At 38.6% G+C, this 24517-nt stretch overlaps 1 long non-coding RNA gene across 1 annotated transcript; it reads left to right on the top strand.

The window, feature by feature from the left end:
• Positions 1 to 5522: 5522 nt before the first annotated feature.
• On the top strand, positions 5523 to 19718 carry LOC117244355. Its single transcript, XR_004497280.1, has 4 exons — positions 5523 to 5617; positions 11508 to 11678; positions 12244 to 12389; positions 16670 to 19718. It is a non-coding gene; the product is annotated as an uncharacterized LOC117244355 (long non-coding RNA).
• Positions 19719 to 24517: the final 4799 nt, after the last annotated feature.

The following is a 24517-nucleotide window of genomic DNA, read 5'->3' as shown; positions in this document are numbered from 1 at the left end:
GCAAATAGGCAAGTGTTATGATGTTTTTGTTATTATGTATTAAGTGATTGTGAGTTTGACACTGTTGGAATCTGTGCCTTGAGCCGAGGTTCACAGACATTAAAGTCCTTTGATGCTCTGATGGCACTGGGATGGCAGGGCTGCAGCTGCCTGGCAGCCTGTGGGTGTGAGGGACTCTCCATAAACGTGAGCATGACCAAAGGGAGCCCAAAAACAGCCCTGGGGAACAGTGCCTGACGTTTGGCTTGGCGTGAGAGTGCTTTGCTGGTAGAGCTTTTGTCGGGAAAAATGGTATTAGGAGTTACTATGGTTTGGAATTTAAATGAACAGTTTTTAAAAATGAAAAGAGGTAAAGAAATTTACATGGGTGTATTTGAATGCCAGGTAAGACACATGTCTAAATATTGAAGGATGCTAGAAGATAGCATTTAGTCCTTTAGTTTAAATTAAATAACCTCAAGCATTCACTTCATGCTCTGAATGGTCATATACCTGGTCTGGATGTACTTAGCAACCCTGAGGCAATAAATTTATCCTGAAGCTTTGTAATAAACTAAGCTTTCTCTTTCAATGAATTATGCAAATCAGCATAAAATTGAAATTCTAAATTGAATATATGCTTGCATATTTTAAATGTTTTCAGGTTAAAAATGAATATTTCATACTCACACATCCCTTATAAATAACATCTAAGACTTGGTTAATAGGATACATAAAACATCTGAAAGGCACAGCAGGACTGGCATATCAATGGGAGGGACTAGCCATGAATTCTGGAATTTTACAGTGCTGCACAACTTCAGAGAGGTGGAGTTGCTCCTTTGCCATTCACAGAGGGGAACTTCCTTTCCTAGCAAATAGCAAGGAATCACTACAGACACACTGAGCAGAACTGGACTTTTTGTCTGTTTAATTGGGAACTCTTTGCATCACTAATTAACTGTTTACTCAGATCTTCAGCCTGGTGGGGCCAAGGAGAAGCAATAACTCTGCTGGGTCCTTTTTCTGCCTTTGCTGGTAGGGCTGCGTGGGTGACACGGCCTGGGCTGGTCGTGCTCTTCTCTTTGGGGTTCTTGGCACTGCAAATCCTTCAAGGCTTCTAAACATTTATTTAGACTCTTATTTTTCTCACCAGTCACAAAATAATCTGAGTTTCTTCATCTCCTCCACCATAAACTTCTGTTTCAGGGACTTAATATTTATTATAAATCTTTGTACACCACTGGCATTTGAAATACCTGCTTTGGCTGATAGGTTCTGCTCTTGGGAAAATATTTCCATTTTTTAAAGTTTAGTGATAAACTTGATATCTTTGTGGCTTTTTAAAATTAGCCAGAGTGGTAGCCTTATTTTAAAAAATATTAGGAATCTTTCAATATCAAAATGTTAGCTTTTATTTCTAGGAGAATACTAAATTCAGGAAGAAGATTTTTGATGTACATTTTTAGGCCTCTACAAATAGTTAAATGATCAAAAAAACCAGGAGGGCTAACCAATGTTAAAAGCAGGGAAGGATGTAATTAGAACAGAAAGAAAAGGAAAGCAAAACATCAACCCTCCTCCAAACTCTAGGAGTGTTCTTTTCATGCTTTCATTTTATTATCACTTTCTCTTCTACTTCATTTGAGACTAAGAAAAGTTTTTAATGTAAATTTTCAAACCCCCATCACAACCACACACTTAGATGTAATAAACACATGTAATACACATAAAGAATACATGAAAATGATTTATTTAGTGCTTTTGCTGTGATTCAGGTCAATATCTACAATCCCAGTATAGTCACAATATAGGCAAGCTGGAGGAATGCTCACTGAGACAGAAGCTGGTTGACTTTTACACCCCAGCATTGCTGTCCTGACTTGCAGGTTTGACCTCTGTCTGCCACAGCAGCACTTCTTGCACTTTCCTTTGAAGCACCTGGCTCTCAGGAGGAAAAGGGTCCTTCCAGTTGTGCCAATCTACTATGCAATTCTTGCACTCCCTTTTTTACTGGGAATAGAGTCAATCTATAAATAACTTGGAAATTCTGTGTTGGTCTTAATACATGGTTAAGCATATTAAAAAAAAAGTCCAGCTAGTATGTGGAAATTAATTTTATTTACTAGATTTCCTGTAAAGGTAGAATAGGAAACACTTTTCCCCCTCCTACCTAACAGCAAACACTGATGGCAACTGAAAAGCTCTGTATCACAAACTAATAAAATATGATATTGATAAAGAAAATAAAGAGTGGCTGTTTTTAATAATGATTTCCCCAAAGTTAAAAATTGCAGATGCCTTTTATAGTGGTGTATAAAAACCAACTTTGAACATGTTTTAGTCCTAACATATCTCTAGGGGGAAAATGATAAAGAACCCATCAAAGATTATTCCTGAAATTCCCATGAGCTTTTTTGAAAACCTGTAATAAGGTGAGCTTGTGTGGGCTGAGTGCTTAGGTAAAGCATGCCTGAAATTTGCTTGGAACTTGGCATGGAATTCTCTTTTGATGTGGGGAATTTTCACTAGTAGCACCTGGTAAAGTCACTGCACTTTGTGATGCTGGTCCTAGTTTTCCCTAGCATAAAAAGAGAGAGAGAAAAATCTTTTGTTTTCCTAAATACTTTGTGGGATTACAATTTTCCAAAGCAACAAACCTACTTTGTACTGCATCCACTGCTCAGACAGGCCATCTATGATGTATGAACTGATTGGTTTTTCCTCTGCCATTTTTACAGAAGCTGCTTTCTAAGCAGAAAGTTTGAAGCCAAACCATTTTCTATAGCTAAAACCAATGAGTGTAGCATGATTTGACCCTTCAAAAGTTGAGTTTTGCTTTACTTAAAATATATTTATTTATGGAACATTATGGATGTCCAGTTCTTAGCTATCACATAGCTACTTTATAGAGCTCCTTAAGTTTATAAATGTCCAGGTCTGGGGAACCCAACACAGAAAATTAACCTGCTGGAATGAGTCCAGAGGAGCCACTCAGATGCTCGGAGGGCTGAAGCACCTCTGTGGTGAAGACAGACTGAGAGTCAGAGGAGAAGGTTCTGGGAAGACCTTAGAGCTCCTTCCAGCACCTAAAGGGGCCACAGCAGATCTGGAGAGAGACTTTTGAAAAGGACAAGGGGGGATAGCCTTAAGCTGACAGAGAGATGATTTAGATTAGATATTAGGACAAATTTTTTCCTCTAAGGGTGGTGAGGCACTGGAAGATGTTGCAAGGAAGGGTTGTGGACTCCCCATTCCTGTCAGTGTTCAGGACCAGGCTAAATGGGGCTTTGAACAACCTGGTGAAGGTGTCCTTGCCCATGGTGGGGGGTTGGAGCCACATGTGAGGCTTCCAACCCCAAACCTTCTGTGATTCTGCATATCTGCTCAACAGATGTTTGCTCCCCAGCTGTACTGATGGATTTTTCCATCCTCAACACAGGACACTGCATTTGTCTTTGTTTCAGCATGAGAGTCCTGTCAGCCTGTAGCTGCAGCTTCCCAAGGTCACCAGCTGATCAAGCACTCCTCCCAGTTTGTTCCCGTAAGCCACATCCCAGAGTCTGACAGAGTTCAACCAACAGAAAAATACAGGTCCAGTGTATATTGATGTAGATCCAGCTGCTGCAACCCTATTGTTTTTCTCAGTTGCAATGAATGCTCATAGTTCAAACCTCTGTGAGATGCTCTTTCTCTGCAGAAACTCAGAAATTCCTGAGTTACTTTGTTCAATTTCTTCTTGATTCTGCTGATGCCAGGAGGTGTAGGATGCCTCTCTTTCCCCTGGCAGCCTGATTCAGAGAGACAGGGATGATTATGAGGTTCTCTGCTCCTTAGGGTGAGTCAGTTCATACCTACTGAAAACCCTCTAAGCTGCTTCCCTGCTTCTTCTCTTTTTCTTTGGGGCCCGCAAAGTGGGAGCAGCTGCTTTGCATGCCCGGTGTGCTGCTGTGTGCTCAGCAGATATCACCCACATTGCTGTGTGAGTACACATCGTTAGCAGCTCTGTGCCAGCTGATGTACATCAAAGGGAAGAAAGAACTAAACCCCAGTTTCTGGTGTCACTGCAAACATCAGCTTATCCACTCTAATATTCCCTCTTCAAAAAAAGGAGATCAGAACTTCTGTGTGATTGAAAAGTCATCATGCACTATTCAGTTGAGCAGTGTAGTTACTGGATGTTATATCCTGGTCTTGCTGATTGAAACCACACAGCTGCCCTCACTGGGCTAGTTTGTTACACTTTGGCTCTTTTAATAACAGATTTTTAATCTCTTGCATTCAGTGGTTAATGGTATTTGTACAAGAAAAACCGTTCCTTGGTCTTCAAAACAATTTTACAATACTGTGCTCATCAACACTGAAAACGCAGTGTGAGTCACTGTACTTAAAAGATACTGAGATGAAGAAGTAAAACAGTAACAAATGGAAATTAAAAGTGGTAGAAGTACACAATGTCTTTTTTAATAGCTCTGAGGGGTGATGTGGTTATGTAGTAATGAAAAGTTACAGCTTCTCATTCTTTTTTATCTGAGACAGTGAAATTGCATCTGGAACTTGGGAGCAGAGTGGAGCACCTCCACAATTCAGAGGCACTATATTAAACCTTCCCTCCATCTCATTAGCTACTTTTTCTGTTATTGGTAGTCTAGACAACATATTATTATATTCCTTTGGGAATTCAGGTGTGACTTCCAGAGGAATTTAAGAATTTAGGTACTGATGCTCTGAGCTCCTTTGGAAAGCTTAGGTAACTCGGAGCTCAATGTTAAGAACTGGGCCATATCTTTTCCAAAGTCTATCCCAGTGCTCCAACATACCTGAGGCTAGAGCTTTGTAACCACAGTGGTTCAAATTCAAAACTTAGATTCCTTCCAGAACCACATTTTTACCTTTTAGGAAAGTTTAAGAGAGTCTTGTTTTCTATCTGATTAAAAACAGGAACAATGAAGGAACTCGAGGGAATACAGGGAATTTTCTTGTAGTTCTACAACTTAGAGTGCTACAAAACAGTAAACAGGATTTCAGAGTTGCAGGGTAATAAGAACTAACCTCTGCCTGACCAGGCCCTCCTCTGGAAGGTTGCACTTTATTTCCTGGGCTTAGTTCTGGTCCCCTCACTTCAGAAAAAATGCTGAGGGGCTGGAGCTTGGCCAGAAATGGGAAGAGAGCTGGGGAAGGGTTTGGAGCACCAGGAATAGCTGAGGGAGCTGGGGTGGTTGACTTCTGAAAAGGAGTCTTGGGGGGACCTCCTCACTTCTACAAATCCTCAAAAGGAGGTTGTAAGCAGATTGGAGAGGAGCTCTTCTGGGTAGCAAGTGCCAAGAGCAGGGGACACTGGCACAGTGTGCAGCAGGTGCTGAGGAATTTACCCAGTGCAGGTGGCTGGGGGCCCCAGAGAAGAGGCTGGGAATTGCCTTTCTTTGGAAGAGAAAGAGCACCTGTGGCTCATGTGACTGTGACACTCCCCCTGCTCCGAGGAGATAAAAGCCCAGAGGTGGTTTTATTCAGGATCCCTCCTTGGAAGGGGGAGGAACCAGCTTGTGTTGTTATTCTATTATTTAGTTGCACCTAGAAGAAATAATTTTAAGGATCTTGGTGACTGAGACTCTGCTGTGGGAACCCAGAGCTTGAGCTGGTAAGGAAACCTGGTGGCTGTGAGTGTGGGGTGGTCATGGTCCTAGCTCAGCAAGTGCTGGCTCCTGGATACTTGGACAGGGAAGCTTCCTTACATGGGGGAGGTTTAGATTGGAAGTTAAGAAGAATTTCTTCTCTGAAAAGATGGTCAGTCATGGGAACAAGCTGTCCATGGTAGAGGTAGAATCACTGTGTCTGGAAGTGCTCAAAAGCTGTATGGATGTGGCTTTGGGGGATCTGGTTTAACGGTGCTGCTGGGCTAATGGTTGGACTGGATGATCATAGAGGTCTTTTTCAGCCCTAAGAATTCCATGATTCTATGGCTCTGTACCAGCTTGCCTTTCAGATTGTGAGTAGTGATAGGCCCACAATAAAATCGGTTTTAAATTGAGGAATTTAAGAGGCAATATAGCACTCCATAGAAAATAATTTAAAGAGTCATCAAGAAAATAAGAGGAGGGTTTCTAGGGGTTTCAATTTTCATTGTTCTTTAGTGCCTTTCCATTGGGCCATTATTCACATCTGGTGTGAAATCCAGCTCAAGGCAATTTGAATAATTACATTTGCAATTGTCTGTTATCTCAAAGGCCTCCCCTGCAGTATTCTGTTGTCAGCTTCAGCTGAGGAACTGGTGGGTTAATGAGGGAGACTGAAATACCTTCTGATCCAGACAGGTGGTATTCCCAAGTCAGACAGAGCTGGCAGGACAACACAGTGAAGCTCTAGCTGCCACTGCCTGCAGCTGGAATCCTTTGGTACCCAGAGCTGTCAGTACAGAACTGCTCATGGACCCTGAGATTAGGCTATAGAAAGGGAAGCAAGGACTTCAAAGCTACGCTGTGCTCTGAGTTTTTATAAGCAGCTTGGAGATCCTGGTATTTCTGAATATGCATGTGTTTAATCTAAACACCATATGGTTTTGCTGACCTATGCAATGTTGATATTTCTACCCTAATTTGTATGTGTTTCTCTGTGCACTGCCTGGTTTAGTTCTAGGAAAATGGTTAGAGTGCTGCTGAGTCAGTGCAGCTGGGATAATGAGACGACCTACTTTTCCTGTCTCATTGGGACATCCATGCATTATTGGAAGAAAAAATTAATTGCTACAGATAATCCTTTCCATGGTATAGTCAATGTGGAAAATCACTTCACCTATCACTATATTTGTCCCTGAACCCAACCATAAAAGCAGCCTACAGCAATAATACTAGGAACAGCACTAGCTGAGAAAAATATTGAAGTAGTATTCATGTCTAACAACTGTGCAGCCCAAGGTCATAAAGTGAGTGCACAAAGCACCAAAGAAAGGGTGGGCTGAAGCAAACTACTTTTTGTAAACTTTGCAAAGGAATGGTGAAGAAATAGAGAGTCTTTATTCATGCAGTATCTTTTGATACAAGCTATTCACTTTTGAAATGAGTAAGGATCAATGCAAAAAAATCTTGATTCTTGTCTACAAGTCTTTTATGTGCCAGCTTTAAGGTAAAACACTGTTCTCTTCCGTGTGTAGAAGTGTTGCAAGAACTAGAATCTATTTCAGTAAAGTAGGTCTGAAATCAGGGTGACTTCCAGGTTCATGAAGTTTTATACATGTAGTTACACATTGTACCCACCATACCTGACTGGCCAGAATTTAGCACTTTATCTGAGAGTTTATCTGTCTTTGTGGAGTTTTTTCAGCCATGGAACTCACCTGTGGCAGTGCTGGTAGGAGAGAGCACTGAGATATAGCATAGCTTTTTGATGATAGACACAGCATCAATTTGCTGTGTGCCTACTCAGATTCATCCCTAAAATAGCCCTGGGATATTTGCCAGGTCCAGGGAGCGATGCCCAGTTTCATGCAGAGGTACTGGCTGAGGTCCTAGCAGCCGTGCAGTGTATCCAGCACACCCAATGTGCTACCCCAGGGTACTTGTGCAGTTATTCCAGTTCTGGAATGAGGCTTATGGTGGAGTTAGCTGAGCTGTCCCAGCATGGTTCATCCTCACACAGTCATGAAATACCCATAACACGAGCTGTGCAGAGAGATCCCTGCATCTTGAATACCCTGATCAGGCAAGGGAGCAATTGTGAGTTGATGTGGAACATAGCACCCTAGAAGAGAAGACATCAAAATGATTACAAAAAAAAAAAAAAAGTGGCCAAAGCACAAGAGTTTATATGGAAATGTGGGCATGAAAATTACCTGGATAGCAGCCATTTCACTGCTGAATTCACCCTGGTACTCTGTTTTTCTAGAGCTCATAAAAAGAATATAAATTAACAATGCCAGCTGTCTGCATGGAGCACATTTCTGGTATTTGCTATGTAACAGTGTCTTTCCTACAAAGCTACTCAATTTTCTGTGCTGTGGGCAGAGCTCTGTGTTCCTGCAAGGCTACCAGAATATCTGCTCCTCACTTGCCAGCAGAGTCTGGCAGTAAACCCAGTGTGCCTGGCACAGGAAGATCAGTGCAGGTTTTCTTCCCTGTGTGGAACAGATTTGCCTGCTGCTCTGAATACACCTGGGCCATGTACCTCCATCCTGGGATCTGCATGGGAGAAACAGGCTGCTGCTCATCCATTCTTCTAGCAGATGTAATTTCATGGGTTTTAGCAAGTTAAAGCATCTCTGGGGCAGTTTATGCCTGTGTGCAGTGGTCCCTGGGCTGCTGATGTAGAATGGTGAGATACTCGTCCTTCCTGGCTCATCCCATGATCTCTGTGAGGTTGTGTCTTTCTCCTGAAAGCCTGTACCTGTGTGAGGAGTCACAGCCTTCTCTGTTCCTATCAGTGATTCAATTTACCTGCTTTATCTGTGTGTTCTGTCCTCTCTCTGCTGGGAAAGGGGCAGAGATATGTTTCTTTATCTCTAAGGACTGCTTAACTGATGCTGCATTTCAGCACTGAATATTAAAGTCACAGAGATGGTTTATGCAGCAAAACAATAAAGTATTCATAATTCTGCCTCACATGAGAAATAAGACAACCATACAGTTTAAAATAAATCTTCAGCTAACTCTAGACATATATAAAGTTGCTCAATATTATTAGTTTCGCTCTCCACAGTCCAGTCATTTTCTTCAGTCTCCTCTGAGATTTCTGACTGCAATTTCTCTCTAAATGCAGCAATAGATATCCTGTTTGAATGCAATTCTGAAAATTGTGCATTTCTTTATTCTAACCCAGGTTTCAGACATATTGAAAACACACTCTTGGACACTATTTCCTTTGGAAGATTTTAAGGATCTTACAAGAGAACCCTCTTCCCATGCTAGGATTGGACAAACTATGATGGGGAAGAAAACCACTTGTTATTCATGAGAGAAACATATTTCCAATTAAAGTATGTGCATCTAGTGAATAATTTTAGATTTCAGTATTCATCTCTTGTTGATTTCCACCCTACCAAAGCAGACATGCTCTTGCAATCCTGGAGCTGTGAAACTGTACAATTTAGTGTATTTGGGAAATAATGCTAATATTTTTGTTTGAGTTCTGTTCAAGATGTCACTTGGGCTGGATGCTGGTGGATTAACATCATAATAGGAATGAATGCACACACCAAGTGCATAAAGGAAATGACAGGTAGATACACAGAAAATGCATTTTGAGTTTTCTGAATGTGAATGGTTCACATTGTCTGAAAGTGTTGATGAACCCCCACAGTCCTCTCTGAGATAGCACTTTAGAAACACAGCCAAATTCTGTGTAAGGAAAAGATTCTGAAACTGAGCCAGGTTAGGGAAATTACTTGAAGTGACATTCGGTTCTTTAGGCCTGAAGGGTATTTTTATCCTATGAGGATTTAATCTATATTATGGATGCATATGAGGAAAGAAAAGATAATTTTGGATAAAGAATGTTCATGGTGTGCTCTCCATGACTTTGATTAAATTCAGTCACCCTTCATTAAGGCTAAATCTAATTAAGGTATGTTTTTCCCCCTTATACTTTTACTGGTCTGCTTATATCTTTTAAGGTCAGTGCAAGGTAGAGTTACCCTGCTTGAATGTAAAATACTTGTACTTCCTGTCTCTTCATATATTTGCAAGAGAAATTCTTGTTTTCTTCATTAGGTTTTGAACTTTGTCTTTATTTCTGTGATATTTTTTCTTATTTGCATGTTTTTCAGTGATAGTTTGTATTTGGAAGCATTTGTATTATTGAGAGCAACTGCAATGCAGTCTGTTTAAATGCATTGCAAAGCGTGTTTGCCGTGATTGCAAAGAAAACACAGTCTAATTGTTAGATATTCCACTTATTTTTATTTGGAGTACTGGCACTACAGCTATGGTGGAGTGTAACTCTGAGGTGCTCTGATGGGTAATGTGTCATAATATATGCAATGAGTTTTCTTCAGTAAAACCACATAGAAAAGTTCCCAAACAGCTAGGGATAAATCACACCACTAGTAGTTTCTGGGCACTGTAAGACAGCATTTCCTCCTAAAGTTAGTTACTCATTATAATAATAGGAACATTAGGCTTGGGTCTGATCTATGCTTACTAAACATTATTGAAAATAACATAGAAGATTACAGCAATAGGAAGATTTTCCTTCTTTGCCTTGATTGTTAAGAAGTGCTTTTTATTTTGGTTCTTTCACTTTTCCATGTGCATCCACTTTTCACTTTGTCTTTTTTTCCCTCAATTATGTAAAATGTTCCTTTAGGCCTTTCAATGACAGTTCTGCAAGGGGATAAAACAATGTTTAAAATCTCTCTAACATGAAAATGTCCATTTGTCCAAACAAAAGGCCAATGTATTACATTCTTTCGTGGTGCTGCCTTTTTTTTTTAATGTTTTCATAAAAAGACCTGGTTAGCTAATGAAATTTAAAATGAAGACTATAAGTATTTAAATAACCTGATCTTTAACTTTCCCATTCTAGATACATGTTATGCCCACTTCACTAGAATTACAGTCTCATTAAAAGATGAATTTATAATGAGGCTGAAGAAAACCTGTCATATTTGCATGACAGGTCCGTTTGCAAAGCTATCAGGAATTTGAAATATTTATCACAGTAGTTCTTGCAACTCATACTGCTACATGTATAAACCATTTTCCCAGCTCTTAGAGCTATTATTAGAGTAAAACATATTTGTGTTTCCCCTAGTTCTGTTTGTATTTTACTAAGGAAGAAGTAGTTGTGGCATCTTGTTTTCCTTCTGTCACAGGCACCCATTCTATGTGATCTCCTTCCTGTGCCACTTTAGTTCTGCAAAAGAAAGCTTTTTCTCAAGAGCTTTAGACATTTTCTTGTTTACAGAAGAGTTTATAAGAGAGTACTTCAGAAAAGTCTTCTGTTCATGAATCTCTTCCTGGATGCAAACTTACGTTCCTGATTGTTGAGATACTCAGAACAGTATTACTCAAAATCAGCTTCATCCATAATTTAGGTATTGATGAGACCCAAATTCCCCATTCCAAAATGTATTTTAGTGGGCTGGGTGAAGAGTTAGTTATGGAGACTGAGAGGCAGAAAAAAATGTGGTGCTCTTATAGTGCATTGTCAAGAATAGAGAGATAATTTCCTGGGTACGGAGAATCAATTGCACTGTCTGAAGCCCCATGCTGAATGACAGTGATTCTTCCAGAGCTCACAGAACTGTGCAATTATCATTTGTAATGTAGGGGATGAAACATTTTTCAGTTGATTATACAGTATCAAATCTTAAGGCCTTTATTTTATTACTTCAACAAGTTCCTAGTTTAAATTTGTCTTTAAAAATACAGATAATCAATTGTATGCACAGCTGGTCTTTGTAACAATCTGCTCCTTTCATGTGCTTTGCCTCTCATCCTACTTGTTCATCACTCTACCCCTTGCATATCTCACCTTAAATTAACTTCCAAACTCCTGAGGGGTGGTAGTGAAACAGAACTTGTATTTCTGTTTTTCAGGGCCATTCAGTAAATGTAAAACTTGAAAGGGCTGTGTGTGCTCCCTGTGAAATGAAGAGGGAGAAATGACCAGGAAATACTTGATTTAAATAGGAAGGAAGGACCTGTGAGTGAATCCAAAGATATGTTACGCTGCTTAACAAAGTGTTAGCCTCTGATGTGACTGAAGAGGTAAGTTGTGCAAGTTGTCCTGCTCAGCAGAGTAACAGGGCAGTTGATATGTTAGCTGCTGCAAGAGCTGGTATGATTTGCTGCCTGGAAGGAAAATTTTGAAGCACTAATTAAAGCTCCCTATTTTACAGACTTTTCAATAACTTTATTTTTAATATAAGTGTGAATGTACTAAAACCCAAAAATTCTTATCTTGACATTGTAGCTTGTATCTTTTAGAAGAGTTACAATTTGAGATTGCCTCTGATAAATCAACAGCTCTGCCAGCTGAAGGGGATGAGGTGTCCTGGATGGAGTGGGAAGTGCAACTTCAGGTTACACAGCAGCCACTGCAATAGGAGCAAAGCTGCTTCTCCCAAAAAGCTGTTGCTGCTTTTTGAAGGTGTTGACTATCACAGTCAAACTCTTTTAGTTGTTTTGGGAAGAGGTGTTGCCTCAGAGTGATGGGTGTTTTTCAAACATGGCATATTTGAACGTGATTACCATGTTTACTTTCTTGCTGGAGAGGAGCTTAATCAAAATCAGCAAGTGTTTAGCATTCCACTGTTTCATAAATTGTTGGCAGGGATTCAGAGGTCTTGCAGTGCAACTGGGAAAATTGAAGGTGTTCAAGGACTAAGAGAAGAGCAAGGATAAGAGAGCTTAGCTGTCTGCTTGAAAATGCAGAGATGCACAGGAAAAAGCAGTGGTGCCATATGGGGGCTATACCATGTAAGTATAACTGTGCTGAATTACATTCCAGAACAAATAACCCACATCTGCTTCATGATGTTTGTAGTTTAGTGTGGCCACAGCTGCATCTAGATGTTTAGAATTCTGATATTATTTTTAACTGACTAGAGCAATCTTTAAATTGGGTAAGTATGTGAGCAGATTGAATGTACCAGTCCTGTTTTACAAGGAAAACTGCTCTTCAGCTTAAAATTTTAGGGATATGTACTAGGAATAATTACTGAATTACTATTATGATTTATAAAACATAACAATATCCTTTTGCTGTAAAGTTTATATTAAAATATGATTTCTGTTTTCCTTCTGAAAACTTTGTGTAATTAGACAATGCAACAATAGTTGGTTTCTGTTCACGCTTTTGTTATTTTTATTTTTTTAGTGAAAATTGCTACCTAATCTAGACTACTCTCATTATAATCCAAGTAGATTTTTCATTTTTTTCAGAGTATCATCTAAAGCAAATGAAATAATGAAGGGAACACCCTATCTGGCTGTTAAGGTCATGACTTTATACAGTGCTTTCATTAGAACAATCAGAATTTATGCTGTATTTTAAGGAGCTCTTGAGTGATATGGTTTGCAATTTAGATTAGTTTACCTCTGGATTTTCCTCTAAAGTTATATACTATCTTCAGTTATACAAAAATCTAATAAGTAATTAATCCATTTTGCACACATGAAACCTCTAGGTGAAATGCAGTAAAGTACTTGTAATAAAACCTGTATTACACTAATGAAATAATTAAATGAAAATATCTCCTTTATATATTTCATCAGAGATTTTGTAGTGTACTTCTTTTCACTGCATGCAGTTACTAATGGGAGAGGGGATTCCATTTTGCCACTTTTTATGAGTGGATTTTTTGTTTTACATTCTGCAAGCATGCTTTTCTTAGATTTTAATTAACAAAATATTTGAAAACTGCAGGTGAATCATAGATGAGGTGAATATCTGATAAAACTGTGGAGTGAGACAGTACAAAGTGTTTCTCATGGAAATCAGGAGCAGCTCAGGGTGCCAATTGTCCTGTACAAAAAGAGAGTGCAAATATTCTTGTATTAAATTCAATCATTAGCCTGGAAATTCCAGCACAAAATTGTAAAGTCCTGTTCAAGGCTGGTTATGCTCAGAGTTGTGCTGTGTGACCTCTGCTCCCTGCCCTGCTGCGTTTCTTGGACAGTGGGAGATGGTTACAGGGAGAGGGGCACTCGGGCACAAATTGCTCTCTCCAGGTTGAGGATGCCAAACTCTCATCAAGTGAGGATGGGGTCTGGGAGAAATGAATGCAGAGGCCTTTGGAGATGTGTCACAAAATGCACGTGAAGAAAAGTCACAGAGGAGTTGTCACAGGATGGATTCTATAACCTCGATGGTTTAAATCTTCTAACTACAAGACTGAGTGAGCACTCTGGTCTTTTTTCTTTTGCTTTTCCAATGCACTAAGTAAATATTCTCCCAAGTCTGTAAAAATGACTTTTTTTGAGTTGGAGCCAAAAACCAGCTGAGCAAAATATTTTGCTCCATTGCTGTCTTTAAAGCAGACACAATTCAAGTGCCTTTCAAAGCAGGAGCATCCTAATCACCTGGAGAATCTCTCAGCTCCTTGCAGGATTTCTTCTGCTGGACAGAAGGAGGTACAAAACCATCCCTGTCCCCACTGCTGCAGCTCTGGTGTGCATAACAGGGAGGTTATTTCTACATCTAATTCTTTTAACTCCTGTCCTTTCTGGGTCCTCTCAATAATTTATTTCCAAACTTTAAACCACTAAAAACATTCTGTGGTGCTTTCCAGTTCTGTGATCTCCTTGTGACTGGTCCCTCTGTTCCCCACACTGCAAGGTGCAGCCTTTTGCTCAGGCCTATGATGTGAGCTCAGATCACTGGCTCAGGATAATGGAAGGGCAGCCACCTCCCCTGCCTCCATCCCTCACTCAATCCACTCTCATTCAGATGTCTTTTTATTCCTGCTGTGAGCACATTCCTCCCTCACAATACTGAAGCTATCTAGGAGCTCTGTTCATTTCATCAGCATTTCCTTTTTGTTGCCCATTTGGGTTCTGCAACTCTTCTACCCTTTAAGTCCTTTCTTTTTTTTCTCCTTCTTTTTTTAGTTCTTTTATATTTGCTCTTTCTGTTTAGAATGGGATGCACTTATCAGTCCTCAGGAATACATTTATTTTCTGTTTTCCATTATTCCCCCCAAGCTCAGAATTTGATGCTGATTGCTTTAGCCTTAGTACTTCATTATGTTTAAGCAGCTGTTCAGATTTAAGTATAAGAAGTTAAACTATTAAAATTTTAACACATGCTTTTCCCAGTCACAATGGATGGTACATTTAGCTTTTTCCTGAATGGGAAGCTAAAGGCCTTGATAGGAATATAAATTGAATTAAATCTTTAGTGAATATTGAGCACATACCTATAATATATATGTATTTAAGTATAGTATTTTACCTAAGTACCTTAGGTACTTTCCTAAGTATAGGTATTTTACCCTGATTTGAAGTTCTTCCCAACAAGAAACATATTGTTGTTTCTCTGATTAACTGCAGTTACTGACTTTAAAAAAAAAATATAGTGCTTTTACAGATAATTAGGGGAGGGTGTTTTGCTGGTTCAGTTCTGTGTTTTCTCATTAGACAGGCATCTATTCATCATTCTCAGGTTCTGTAGACAAGATTTTTCTGCTGACTTTGTACTAATGTAACTTACACAGTTCTGGCAGCTAAACCTTAGTTATAGCATTATTTTATTTTTGGAAGCTATTTCTGAACTGCTCTTGTTAAAGAAAGGGTGTATATATATTTACTTATCTGTCTCTTTCAGTGATGGAAGAGAGCACTTGAAAAATAAGGGCCAGAACTGTAAAACTAATATTTAAAATTCAATTTTAAGACAGTCTTGTTGCATATTATTTTTATATGTTTTGAATATAGACAATTATTATTTCCCTCCTATCCCAAATTTTTTGGAATACTCTGCTTTACTTCCTTGAAAATATTTGTTTATGGACAGCAGAAAAATCAAAGTAAGTTCATACTATAGTGATAGATAAAAAAATTCAAGTTGAAGAAGTCTCTGAAGATATTTCAGCTTGATTTGCTTTGAAAAGCTTACTTGTCTGAGTAGAATGACTGGAAAAGGGTATTGTACAGGAAAAGCCCTTTTATGAATGCCTGAAATTTTTGAAGTTATTTCTGAATAGATTGATTCATATTCAGATTAGCTTCCTGCCAGATGGAAGGAATTTACAGTAAATCAGTTCTTGGCAGGAGAGAAATAAAAAACGAACAACATCTGCTTATTTATAAAAGTTGTCCTATTCTTTTTCTAATATTGGTGGAGCACAAATTACCTACCCAAAGAAAGTTTTATGACCAATAAGCTGTGGAATGTTAAAGCTCACAGGGATGGGAAAGCATTTGTGTTTCCAAAAGAGGTTGACACCAGAGCATGTTTTCAGATCGTATGTGGCACCTTTGCATAGCACAGCCACTGCTGCTCAGCATCTGTCTGCTGAGCTCCTGTTCCAGCCCTGGCTCTTGGTGCAAGAAAAGCCTCGCAGCTCCCAGAAGTTATTTTAGGCTGTGATCTTGCAGACGTGTTTCTGTAGGCAAACTCAAAGTCAAACATTCCACATCCACAGAGGAGGAAGACTCATGAGTATGCAAAAACCTTAATAGCTCCCTTTTGACCCATGCAGATGAAACTGTCCTGTGTGGTCCCATTAATATTTCTGTTCCCAAGTTCATATTTTATAAGTTGGATATTGGAGAGCTCAGATATTAGGTCAATATATTTGACTGCTCCTTTGTAATGACCTTACTGTGATGGGCGTGCCTGGGTTTTTAATAAGCAGTTTGTTTACAGTATTGACATTTTAATGTACATGTACATAAAAAGAGAAAGCTCTGGCCTTCTCAGAGTCATTGATGTCCAAGTACTGGCTCAAAGCTGCCTCAGTCAGAGGTTAGATGACTGAAGCAGGAGTTAACAGCATCCTTCTGGTATGAATAGCTCACAGTGATCCTTCAGTAATTGCAGCTCATGATCAACAAAAGCTGGAAGCGACAGGCAATGACAAGGGCACAGTCATGATATTTCCCATACATAGCTTTGTTCACCAAAAATACCATGCTGTTCTCTATCCACATATTTCGAAGTAGAAATAGATGCAGAACAGTGTTTTGTTGAAGTTTAGAGATAAGACATCCTTGGAATGTTGGTAATTTATTTTCTTTACCTCACTAACTGGCAGATTCCTGAAGGAACACCTGGGCAGAGGAGCAGAGTGGAGACAAAGGCACCACAGCAACTTGTCCATGCTCGAGGATCACTGGTGGCTGTTTATCAAGGGTGATCCTCAGCTGCAAGGTCACTTGAGCACTTTAAAATACTCAGCATCCTCCTGCTTTCAGCCCATTTCTCCCAGCATGGCCCTCTCCCTTCTGTGTGGCCATGGGCTGTAGGATCTGCTGGCTCAGAGTGGATCCTGGTGCTCCTCTGTTTTTCCCCAGCTCAGGAAACCCCTGTGTGCTGCAGTTTGCTGTGGGATGCAGCTGCTCAGGATCTGGTCACCTTGGTGGATGAAGTCACAGCTCTCATGTCTTTGTGAGATTTACGTGGAATTTAATCATCTATGGCAGATTTAAGATTGAAATTTTTTCTTCCCCTCTTATTTGTGAAATTCTATCATCCTGACCTAGAATACCAGACATTTTGATTCCCTCCAGTTAAAAACATAATTATGTCAGATATTTTATCAGCAAATCTACCAGGAGATATTATTGCTTTCTATTTTTCAGATGCTGCCTGTCAAAGGACTTAGAATTAGCACTCTTGTCCTTGGCCAAAAAAATGCCAAGGTAATAATCTCAATGATGATAGCCAGAAATGGCTGATGAATGAAGCCTGAAGTAATACAGTCATTAGATGACATTTTCTCTTTTCTGAATGTATAATACTGCTACTTCTTCTTGGGTAGCAGCAAAAATGTGCTAATGTAATTTGAAAATTACACTGGGAAAAATGCATATTTTCAAATAATTCCCACTTTATGTTGGTTGATATACAGAAATTGTAGGTGTTCTATAAAATGACTGTGTTTTGGAGACTAAATTTGAACTTCAAAGTGAATTAAAAGATTAGGCCATGATTAATGTTTAGCTTATTCTGTAATATATATGCCTGAAAATATGTTAAGAAAGCAGCATTATAGAGTAGTCATTTACCATGACATTCAGAGGATTTAAATAGGTATAACACTGCAGGGTTACAGCAAGAAAAGACCATGACTATCAAAGGTGAAGCAGAAAAATTCTGTTAGGACTAAAGGCCAGTGATAATAAATAGAATATGAAAATGTTGTTACTTGAGTTTTAAATTGCTTTTTGGGCTAAGGTCCTGTGTCTTTCAAGTACTTGGATAACAGGGGTGTTCCCTGTGGTGGATGCTGTAGGGAAGTGGAGCTAAGCAGGGTGTCCAGTGTTTGCAAAACGTCATCTGCAACAGAACCTATTCTGCAATTTCTCCTCATAGATTTAAAGCCTAATCCTGCAAGATCCCCACATACAAACCTCACAGCAACATTTTGGGGGCATTTGCTACCTTTTAGAGAAGTTAACAGGAACTATTTCAAGTATGTGGGTGTTAAAGACAAAACCAGAAGGAGGTGGGCAGTACTTCATCATGTATCAGTCCAGAGTTGCCAAGATTATTTACATTTTATGGCAGTGGAATGAAGGGAGTAGAATAACTACCCTGGAGCACCCACTGCACCCAGAGCTGCAAGAATGTCTCTGTTGAGTTCCAGTGTGTGGCTTGGTTTGGATTTTTCCCTTTGTGTCCTTTTCCCATCCTGTTTCTCAGCCAGGCCTTGAACTCCTGCAGACCTCTTTGTTTTCAAGAAAGGTGTTGTAACAATACTTGTACTTAAATATCAGAGGTGATTGTTTTTGCCCTCCCTAGGGACAAGAGAGTTTCAAGAAGTTGGTGCAATCAGCTCCTAAGCACATTTCCACTTTCACAGTGTATAGTTATGAACAGAAAAGAAAAGGGGGAAAGCTGGGGACTTTTTGGTTAATAGGAATTATAATTTTGTGTATGTTTCAGAACATTGTATTTCTGCTGAAGACCAAGACGCTGTAGACTGTGCAGTAATTATTTTGTATTCTATCTGGGAACACAAAACACATCACTGACCTTGAGTATCTTAGCAATTGTATTGAAGAAAATGAAAATTCATTTATGCAAATAATAACGGACAATAATTAGATAACATATAATTTAATGCTTGGAAGATTTCTAAAAATTAATTTGAAGTTACTAATGGTGTAAAATGTCAATTGCTTTTCACAAATGTGTGTTTTCTTACAATTCATGTTTAAGAAGTTTAATGTATACATTGCATATGGTAGCTCAGATCTTCCTTCAGTAAAATGCTGGAGCACATCAGCACTTCAATTAGAGAACATCCACTGATATCAGGGCAATTACTTACCTGAAAAATCTCTTAGAAGTGTTTTATTATAAAATTTTTGCAGTGGCAAAAGCAAGGTGCAAGGTTCTGCAGTTAAGTTTGCAACTCTCTGGCATTCTAACCACTCTTTCAAACATTGTTTGCTTCTTCAGACTCTCCCTCCTTGGATTTGAAAGAGAAATAATGAGTAAAGCTGAGTAATGTTGGGCCATGATGAAAAATGGAACAAAGCAAGCTGCTTTTTCATGGGCTTTAATAGAAGCTTTTATTTTTAAATGGCTGCTGGATAATGTTGCTGGGCACTGCTTGGCAAACACTGGGAAGGATCCTTTGTTGCCCTTTATTGACATATGGGTTGGCTAGACATAGTTATGAACCTCTGCAATTTTGTTCTCAGTCTGCAATAGTATTTTTTTAGCCATTTTATGCAGTAAGTGAAGGAACACTTGAATCCCGAGCTTTCACTACATATTCACTCACTCTCTGAAGTGTCCTGGAGGAAATTTCACTACAGGGGTATTGGGATGGGCAATGAAATTTGAACTGAAGTTAAAATAATTCTCTATTCAAAATGCAATTTTCTTAGTGTGTATTTAAAATGAAAAATGAAAATGTTTAATTTTAAAATGGCCTGGCCCAGTGTTCAGCAGGAATGTTCTAACTAAAGGGAAAATCAGTCAGTTCCCTTTGAGGTTTTGTTTTCTTTTAAACAGTAAGTATCACTTGCATTCACTAATGTTACAGAAATCAAATTCTGAGGTAACAAAAATATTTATGCCTTAAGTAAATATACTGGAAAACTCTAAGTTCAATAAATGACACTTTTTTCTTTCCTGCTTCTTTGTTCTTAACCCTACAGGTTAATTGAGGGAATAAGCATACCATAAGTGGATGTATAAATATATGGGGTGCTTTTCAACAAGGTAATTTTTCCATAATCTTACTTTTCTAATTTGACCTAAGAATGGAAAAGTTTGCTCCCTGTGCTTTGTTAAAACTTATATTTAAAATAAGAATCAAGGTAGCTACTCTTTGCAGCCATAGAAAACTATTAATTAGCAATAATAGCAAAACAATATTTTGATCTTCCACATCCCAAAAGTATACTAGTACTAATTAACTTAAATTGATTATGTTTAGTAACGAGAGCAGAGTCAATAGTGCGAAACACTCCCATAAATATTCATGTGAATGTTAAGTGTGGCAATTTCAGGTGTCCTTGTGTCGCTTCCCGAGTTCTCTTGCACTGGCTGGGCTTTTGCCAGACTAAATGCTCACAGGAAAAAAGAGTCTTAAGACCACTTATTTTAGCACTTAAGTTTGTTTGCCATTAGAAATTCCTGCAGGAATCTTTGAAAGACTCATATTTATCTAATACTGGGACCAGTGCCTGCTTAGGAAAGTTGACATCTATTTTGAAAAAGTCCCGCACCACCACCTGTGGTAAAAAAACCTTCCTAAGACCAGATAGGGTGTGGATGTCAGAAACGAAAGGGTCTCTCATTTCTGATGCCATCTGGGTGACTTTAAACAAGGAATTGCCTTTTTTTTTCCTTTTTTCTTTGGTTTTTTTTTTTTGTCTCACCAGCAGCAACAGCAGAGTAGCTTAACCAAGAGAAAGAAAAGCCACTATTTGAAGTAACAGAATCATAATATTATAACAGAAAACAATTCTTTTTGGTACAATTTGTAACTTAATTCATAGAAACTCTCAACTGGTCTTAATATTTTCATGGTTCTGGAAGGTTTCTGTAGCCATACCAAAGTGCCATTATGCTTTCTGCATGATCATGAACTAGACAAGTTTCATACTCATTCTATTTTCATTTTGAAAGGATGCAGTAAAAGTGTAAAAATCACAAAATGACAGAATTGTGAATGATTCAAGTGAATTTGCTTAGGAGAAAAAGATATCAATAAAATATTTTATGTTTCTCTTTAGCAGAATGACATGCTTTTTAAATGTGAGGAGCTCTGTAGAAAGTGAACCACTGTTTTGTTTCCCTGTTCTTTTGCTATGAATACAATATTAAATGTTTGAATGGTTCATTGAGAAGGAAAGTGTAGAAAATGTAGACAAGAGAACTAAATACCTTAGCTGATCAAAGAGATGGGAACACAGTGTTGCAGACCCTGTGCCCTTTGGTTCCCCCAGTGCCTGCATTCAGAATCCCTCTGGGTCTCGCCCCTTGGAGGGCACTGGTGAGTCAGATGAAGTGATGTTCTGGTTAACATCTCCATTTAGAGAGTTTCAGAGAACTTACTGATAATAGAAACACATCATTTGTTAGTAAGGGGCATAACACACCTCAAAGAGTTTAAACAAGTGTTAGAAAACTTTTAAATACTGTAGCAATTTCTGGTAACTTTACATCTTTGTATGGTGAAGCTATTAATGTCCAGAAGTGGCTTTGCATTCCTGGGGAATATTTTTATTACACATTAATGATGTAGTAGAAAAAGACTGAACCTTCAGGAATAAGTCTGTAAGTCTGGTCTTTCAAGCAGCTGTCCCTCCTGTCACTGTGCAGTCTTCAGCTTCTGAACTCGGGTAGAAATCACCATGAACCTGAGGAAAGGGACTGAAGTAGAGTCCTGAGAAGGATGTTGAGGCATTTACATCTGATTCTCACAGTGCATTTACAGAACAGCACCAGTCTTTCAACTGGAGTGAGGCTTCAAAGCTCTCTGAGAGAAACCAGTAAAACCTCAAAGGACAGTTGGCATCATTTTTCCAGTATCTCCTAATTATACACCATTAGCTTGGAGAGCTCATAAGTCCCTTTGAAAGAGAATCTGGTGTGGCAGTAAAACTTCTTTTTTTTCTGGTGGAAGAGATCTTTCCCACAGTATATTCAGTTCATTACTTGCTTTGAAGATAAACTTTGTGGAGTGTAAGTGGAAGAGGTTGATTTATGCCCTACCTATATCAGATTTGCAAAGAGCTTGTGCATCTGCACTCTGTAAACATTTGGAGCAACAGACAGTTTTGTTTTCTTTGTTATTGCTGTGTTACACATTGCTGCAAACACATTGCCTGTAATAAAATGTTAAAAGCTTGCCAAAATCATTAGGTTCTATACACTTATTATTAAACTGAAGAAGTGCTGCATGTTTATCACCAGCTGCTTTTCCGAATGTAGCAATGTACTAGAGAGGCAGAGTGCTGAATCCAGTAAGCCTTGAAAAGATAACATCACTTGTCTTGTAAAGAATCACAGATTGGTAGAAATGTTTTGAATTCAATTATGGCTTCCAACCTCAATTACTTTGAGAATTTTTCCTGTTAATTTATGGAGATGCTCAGAGACAAATATTCTTTTATGTAATTATTTTTCATTCGGTGAGAAACAGAGGAAGCAAACCCAATATGGTCCAAATTTTGCATGGATAAGCCAGGTGGTAAATACACATTACTCTCAGAATACCTGCTTACCCATGAGTTTAGGAGCAGTTTATCTCTAATGACACTTCCAGACTAAGAAACACTTTCCTCTGGATGAGCAGTTTGTAATCTTGCCAGAGTGCACCTTTGGGGACCAGCCCTTTCAGATATGATGGCTCAGTGATGGTAGCACAGTTCCTGTGTCTCTAGGTAGAATAAAGAACAGCAAAATTTCTATTTACTGCTCATCCATCCAGGCCTTATGCAACCACTGGATGATGAAGTTGCACCACTCACTTCCTGCCTTGCTGGAGAAAAATTATAAAGTGCAAGTTTTTTGCTTTTGCATATGCTGATACAGAAGATTTTAGTGAGAAAACAAGGGGGAAAATATTTTGTTTCAGCAATAACAGGAAGGGGTCTCTGTGTAGTTACCTTTTGAGAGCCCTTCTCAGCCCATTTGTGAATGGAATCTGGTGCTCCCTAAACATGTCTGTGGATTCTTGTGCTTTGGCACTGCCCCCAGGACTGCAGCTCCTCTTTCCAAGACTGGCAGCATTGCTGCACTTGCTGCTGAGGGAGGAATCTTGAACATGAAGACAAATTCTTGTGGAGATCGAAGACCTGGAAACCATGATACTGCTAGAGTTGAATATGGATAAATTTTTTCATGATGGGTTAGCTAAGTTGTGAATGTGGAGAGTTTTCCATCTTTCTTCTTTATTTTTATACCTTTCAGCATTTTTCTTTCCTTTTAAAATTTTTCTCCTTTCCATCTCATTCCCTCTGTTTTTCTGATAGCATCTGCACTTTTCTGTGGAGTTTACCCCTTGGCTGAATTTGATGGTGAAGTAACTAAGGACAAAGTGTTGTCTAGATTATCTGAGCTAAAAACTGATAAAAATGAAATATGTGATGGCAACACCTTTCTATTGGTAAGGTTAGTTTGTGTTGTTGAGAAAAATCAAAGAAACTTCCCTGATAGTCCTTTATGAAGGAGTTGCTTTAAGAAACCAAACCTCCCCTCATAAAACACAAACAACAACAAACGCTCCAAAAAAAACATTTTATATTTTCCACCTCATCAAAAGTAAAAATAAAAAAAAAAAAAAGAAAGGATAAAAAGACAACTTAGAGGAACATTTCAAATAGACCATAGAATATCATAGCTATTGTTTGGACGATATAGAATAAAAGACTAGTAAAGCATTCTGTTATGCCAAAAGACTCTCCAGGTACTTTCTGTATGCCTAATTCCATAGTTAGTATGCATCTATACTGATGTTTTAACAGAATGTCAGCTGGTGTCAGAAATAATAAACTTTCAGAGATTGGGATTTCCAACTCTTTGCCTTCAACTTTGCTGTTGTAGTGCTGTCAAGGAGCTTTTGTGTGGCATTTGTCTTTTTCTGTTTATAGTTGTTAGATTTTTCCATTTAATGCCAGCAGGAATTTAAGGTTATTGTTAAAAAGGTTCTGTAGTAGACTGTGTGCTGCACAGTCAACATCTGCACTGAAGTCAGATTTGTTTTTCTGTGCATCATAAAAAAGCTCCAGACTTAACACTTTTCTCCCAACTGCTTCTATGAGTTGCTGTAGTTGAATCCATGTGTAGAGTCTGCTGTGTAAAGCATCGGTCTCTTTAGAACATTTCTTTTCCATTAAGTTAATTTATTCATAAAGTATTAAATTTTTGTTAGAATAATAATTCTGATGTTTTCCTGTGTGTATGTTGTCCTGACCTCTCACTAGAAATATTCCCAAAAAGTGTTATTATCAAAAATAAACTACTAAAGGATTGTGACCACATTAGAGAGGGATAAGAGGTAAATGGAGGTGTTTGGAGAGCTCTTGGTGGTTTCTGAACAGTGAAATAGAAATGCATATGACAAACCATGTAGTTCCTGGTAGCTCATGAATTGTATGTTGATATTCAGTTCCCTGCCAGCCTCAGGGATGGGCAACACATCCAAAGTGGGGCTGATGCATTTCTGGGTTTATGACAATATAGCTCCATTATGTTGTTAGTGAAATTTTTTCTGAACTTTAGTCATTGTCGTGGTTTAAAACCAATAACTAAGAAAATTACTTATTTCTTGCTGTGAGATATGGATTAGAATAAGGGCAAAACAGGTATAAAACTTAAAAGGAATAAAGAAAGTTTATTGACAAACAACAAGAATAAGAACACTAGAATAAACTTCTAGAAAAACCTTTTCATCCCTTATCTATTTACTATTCTC

This window comes from Parus major, chromosome 4A (assembly GCF_001522545.3).
Source record: "Parus major isolate Abel chromosome 4A, Parus_major1.1, whole genome shotgun sequence".
Taxonomy (NCBI): domain Eukaryota; kingdom Metazoa; phylum Chordata; class Aves; order Passeriformes; family Paridae; genus Parus; species Parus major.
This window is presented reverse-complemented; position numbering and strand designations above follow the sequence as displayed.